A 5,669-nucleotide genomic window follows, 5' to 3' on the forward strand; every position below is an offset into this window, starting at 1 on the left:
AATTTATTTTAGTATACCTATATTAAGTGTTGTCATCATCTTCCTTTCCCTTCCTACTTACATTAAATGTTGTCATCATTTTCATTTCCTTTCCTTTCATTTCTGAAGCTGTAGGAAAAGCAATGGTTTGTTTACATGTGGACGTAAATTCAGCTCAAGTGAGGACATTATGATTACAGCTCCTTCAGACGTAACATTTAGAAATTAGCACAATCTCGAACTATATTTTCTTCTTATTGTTGGCTGGTGACTTATTATGTTGGCTACTGACTTATTACTATTTGTACTAAAAGAATATATTCAAAGATATACTAAGTTAAACACATTTTATTCTCCCATGGAACTCATATTTGGAGACTTTATATTCAACTATTCTATTAATAAATCATTTTAAGAAAGTGTGCTAATTCTCAGTGGTCCAGTTTCTTCAACAAGTAAATGGCAATTAAAAAGAGAGAGACAGAGTGAACTCAATCAAATGAAATGCATGGACTGTGTTTGGATCCTGATTAGAATCAAACAATCATAAGATTACACTGTGACATAACACAATACAATCATGAGATTATATGAGACAACTCAGGGAATCTGAACACTGAATCAATACTTGAAGATACTATGGAATTATTTATTTTTAAATGTAATAATGGTACAGTGTTTTTAAAATGCCCTTATCTTTCAGAGATATGTACTCACTTGTTTAGAAATGAAATAGACATGATATTTGGAATTTGTGTGTATGTATTTTGGTGGGGGAGGAATAATTGGGTACCAAAGACACAAGACTGGCCATATGTTAGTAACTATGGAGGCTGAGTGTTGAGTACACACCATGATTCACTGTACAATTCACTTTGCTTTTGTATATAGTTTTAAGTTTCCATAAATTTAAATACTGTTTGATTATGCAAAATCCCAAAGTATCTTAACCTCCTTAGCCCAGTGATCAAATTTAGCATCACTAATGAGACAACCAGACATCATGTGCCTCCTGATGTGATGCAGTGAGAAGTGCAGAGCATCACCTATAAAATATTCTTGTCAAAAACATTCAACTTAGATCTAACCAAGTCTTTAGATGTAACTTAAGTTTATAGGAAATATAGGGAAAGAGAAATGAGTTAAGTAATACCACAAGTAAACAATCAGACAAATGCAGAATGTCAAAGATTCAAAAGAATCAGGGTTTTCAAAAAGCAAATGTAGCGAACGAATACTAACACCACTAACAATAAAGGGTATGTGTGTGGGTGGCCTGTTCTGTGCCAAGGGCTCCCCTCCCACTTCTGTGGCCGTCCAGTGAAGCCAATGAACTGTCTTTCCAGAATGTTTTTAAATGTATAAAATAAAAAACAACAACATAGGATTATAAATGAAAACAATTATATTGAAATACAGTTATCAAAATACCTTAAAATAGGGCTTCCCTGGTGGCGCAGTGGTTGAAAGTCCGCCTGCTGATGCAGGGGACACGGGTTTGTGCCCCGGTCCAGGAAGATCCCACGTGCCTCAGAGCGGCTGGGCCCGTGAGCCATGGCTGCTGAGCCTGCGCATCTGGAGCCTGTGCTCCGCAACGGGAGAGGCCACAACAGTGAGAGGCCCGTGTACTGCAAAAAACAAAAACAAAAACCTTTCAGATATACTATGGTCATGTACATGCTTCATTTTTTTAAAAATAAATTTATTTATTTATTTATGGCTGCATTGGGTCTTCATTGCTGCGTGCAGGCTTTCTCTAGTTGTGGCGAGTGGGGGCTACTCTTCGTTGCAGTGCGCAGGCTTCTCATTGCGGTCGCTTCTCTTATTGTGGCGCACAGGCTCTAGGCGTGCAGGCTTCAGTAGTTGTGGCACGCGGGTTCAGTAGTTGTGGCTTGCAGGCTCTAGAGCGCAGGCTCAGTAGTTGTGGCGCACAGGCTTAGTCGCTTCGCGGCATGTGGGATCTTCCTGGACCAGGGCCCGAACGTGTGTCCCCTGCATTGGCAGGCAGATTCTTAACCACTGTGCCACCAGGGAAGTCCCCATGCTTCATTTTTAATACATTAAATAAGATCTAGCAACAGGTCTAATAACTACAGTAATTTCAAAGTAATGACTGTAAATAATATCTCTAAGATATATGCAAGAACTAAAGTGATATGAAAACATCTTATTTTTATTGCGACAAAACCACAGGTGCTGCTGATATTTTCAAGGTTCGCTACCTTCATTTATAATGAAAGGAAATGCTAAATTTCACTTTGAATTTGATGAAACTAAAGATGTAATTTTTTTTCTCATCCAAGTTCATGGACCCTTTGATTGTATCCATGGACTCCTACCTTAAGAACTGCCTGTCTAGATTTTAAGACTTAAGAAATTTAACAACCAAATGCAATACATTGTCATTTAATGGATCCTATTTTGAAAAAACAATCAACAAGCAAACAAACATAAAAATATTTTAGGAACAAGTGAGGAAATGTGAAATGGGAATTATATGATTTTAGGGAATTATTGTTAATTGTGTTGGGTGTGATAATGGTATTGTGGTATGTAGGAGAATGACTTTCTATTTCGGAAGTACATACCGAAGAAATCAGGCATAATAGGTCCTGATGTCTTCACATACACACACACACAATACACACACACATATATATGTATTATAAGGCAAATATGGGAAAATATTTACAATTGTTGAATCGAGATGATATGTAATATATTCTTTCTATTTTTCTATGTTTGAAGTTTTCATAAAATGTAAAATAAGGTGATTTTTAAAGATTTTTTTATGGTATAATATAGGTATGGTGAAGTGTATTACTCATAAGTGTACAACTTGATGAATTTTTACATTTGTAAACACCCATGTAACCACACCAGATTAAGGTTATAGAACATTTCCAGCACCCTGAAGTTCCCTAATGCCCCTTTCCAGCCAATTCCCCCTTCTACCCCAGCAAACCACTATCTTGACTTCTGACACCATCGTTAAAGTATATTGTCTTTGGTGTCTGGCTTCCTTTGCACAACATGACTTCCTCTTATATTAAAACAAGTTTTTAGAGACTGATAATACCATGTTTGGCGTGGATACGGGAAAACAGGCTGAAATCTTTAATTGTTGGTTGAAATCTAAGTTGATGAAGCCTTTAATAAGTTTAAAATGCCCACAGTCTTTGACTCAGTAATTCTACATCTAGGGGCCTAAAAAAATAAAAACAATGGGCACAAAGGTTTAGTTTGAAAGACATACGTTTCTAACAGTATGAAATGAAAAACTGAAAGCAACCTAAATGTCCAGCAAGAATCAAGGTTAGGTAAATGTGGTTTATTTATACTGAAGTATGTCACGAACAATTAAAAATGTGAGGGCTTCCCTGGTGGCGCAGTGGTTGGGAGTCCGCCTGCCGATGCGGGGGACGTGGGTTCGTGCCCCGGTCTGGGAGGATTCCACATGCCGCAGAGCGGCTGGGCCCGTGAGCCATGGCCGCTGAGCCTGCGCGTCCGGAGCCTGTGCTCCGCAACGGGAGAGGCCACAACAGTGAGATGCCCGTGTACCGCAAAAAAAAAAAACAAAAACAGAAAAAAAAAAAATGTGAGATAGACACATAAGTAATTGGAGTGACCTCTAAGCCATATTATGAAGTAAAAAAAGAAGACACAGAACAATATATACAGTCCATTTATGGTAAAAGGAAAAACAATTAGGGAGCATACAAAAATGTCCATGCAAAATGATGGGGAAGTAAATGAGGGAAAACAGAAGGATTCCTCAAGTTTTGCCCTGTATTTTATACCTCTGAATTGTTGCATCATGTACAACTCAAATATTCAGATATTACTTGCATAATTAAAACATAAAGGCAAAAAAATTAACTTTAATATAAATGGAGAAAGAACACAATGAGGGTGCTAGGATAAAGAAACTGCAAGGATACTCAAACAACTTACAATAGTAGTACCTTTGTGGGGGAAGGAGCAGATGAGGGACTGAAGTGGGAAAGGGACTTCTCACTATCTTCACTTTTTGTTGTTGTTGTTGTTAAAGCTTCATGCACACTATCTGATTCTTATCCTCAGAATAAGGCAATGAGGTACATTTTGCAGATAAGGAAAGAGCATAGAGAGATTAGCCAAGCAGTCCAATTTTTTTGTTTGTTTTTGTTTTCTTTTTTTTTTTTTTCTGCACTGCACAGCATGCAGGATCTCAGTTCCCCCGACCACAGATCCAACTGGAGTCTTAACCACTGGACAGCCAGAGAAGTCTCACTATCTTCAGTTTTATATTAAAATTATTTTGAATTATTGAATTTTGAATTATTTTAAAATATTCTGTATTCAAAACGTTAAAAGAAGTATACTTCAGAGTTTTGGTGTGGTGATGGGGTCACAAAGAGGCCCTTGCCCCTTTCTTTGATATTCTAAGGAGTGGAACAGACCAGATGCGGTGCAGACAAATGGAGTGAGGGTTCTTTGTGGGTTTCTGTGGTCAAAGAAGGGCTTGTGTTCAGGCAAGACTGAAGAAGAAACTGGAGTCAGATAAATGGAGAGGGGTCTGGAATTCATGGGGTGCATAGCATGCTCAGGGGAGGGTTTAGAAAAGGCATGGAGACAAGCACAAAGCCTGGAGGACGGTGGGGGACTGTTTGTGGAAGGACTTCAAATGCCAAGCTAAGGACCTTGGGATTGATCACCCTTAACGTTTGCTGAGCGTCGATTCACTGTTCAGCGCTGCACTGAGCCTTTCCATGCAAGTCTCACAGTACACCGATGGAAAGGTGGTCTTATTCTCCCCATTTTGCAGGTGAGCAAACTACAGACTTTTTGAACAGGGGAACGACACGAGGAAATTCGTTTAAACCGTGTGTGTACTCAGTAACAGTTCAAAGACATCAGGTGACCAAAAAGTGCACACACAGGACAGGTGCAGAACCCCAGCGTGGGTATTACTTGGTATTATTCACGGTAGCCTCTTTGGGCGGCGGGCATAAGTACATCACCCCAAAAAGCCAGAGCTCGCCCCCACAGCCTGCCTAGTGTCTCCCTCTCCGTCCTCATTTCCGCAGGACCCAGGCTGGAGAAGGGGAGGTGCAGGACCCGACAGATGGCCGTCAGTCCCACCAAATAAACTGTCAGTGAGCTTGCTAAACAACGAAACTTCTAGACGCGGACTCCATTGCCTACCCCCTTTCTGGCCAGATTGCTGGCCGTGAAACTTTTCTAGGCGGAAACTACTCGAGATGCTACTGAAAGTAGGCTTCAGGAAGCAGCCTTTTCTCTCAGGCCATTTCAAAGCCCACATCATTGTGGCCCTGTACTGCCCGTGGGCCTCCGCAACTGGGCCTCTCCCATTCTTAAACTGAGGCACTGCCTTCCCTTGCCCTCGCTCCAACAAACAAGCAAAATCAAATCCCGGCTTTAAAAACCCCAGGCGGTCCTGGGGTAGGGGGTGGGAAGAGGCCGCCACCCCTCCCCCACACCGCGGCGCCTCAAGCGCCCGGGAACTACCAATCCCGGCGTGCCCCGGGGCGGCGCGGGCGCAGGGGCGCGTGCGCGGAGGGCAACCGTTGGCTGGAGCGGCGGCTGCGCGGGTCGCGATGCTGTGAGGTCTGCGGCCGCTGGCAAATCGGGCCCAGGATGTAGAGTTGGCGGTGGCTGACGGCGCGTCTGACGCGCAGTTGGGTGGG

This window comes from Lagenorhynchus albirostris, chromosome 1 (genome assembly GCF_949774975.1).
Source record: "Lagenorhynchus albirostris chromosome 1, mLagAlb1.1, whole genome shotgun sequence".
In the NCBI taxonomy this organism is placed as follows: Eukaryota; Metazoa; Chordata; class Mammalia; order Artiodactyla; family Delphinidae; genus Lagenorhynchus; species Lagenorhynchus albirostris.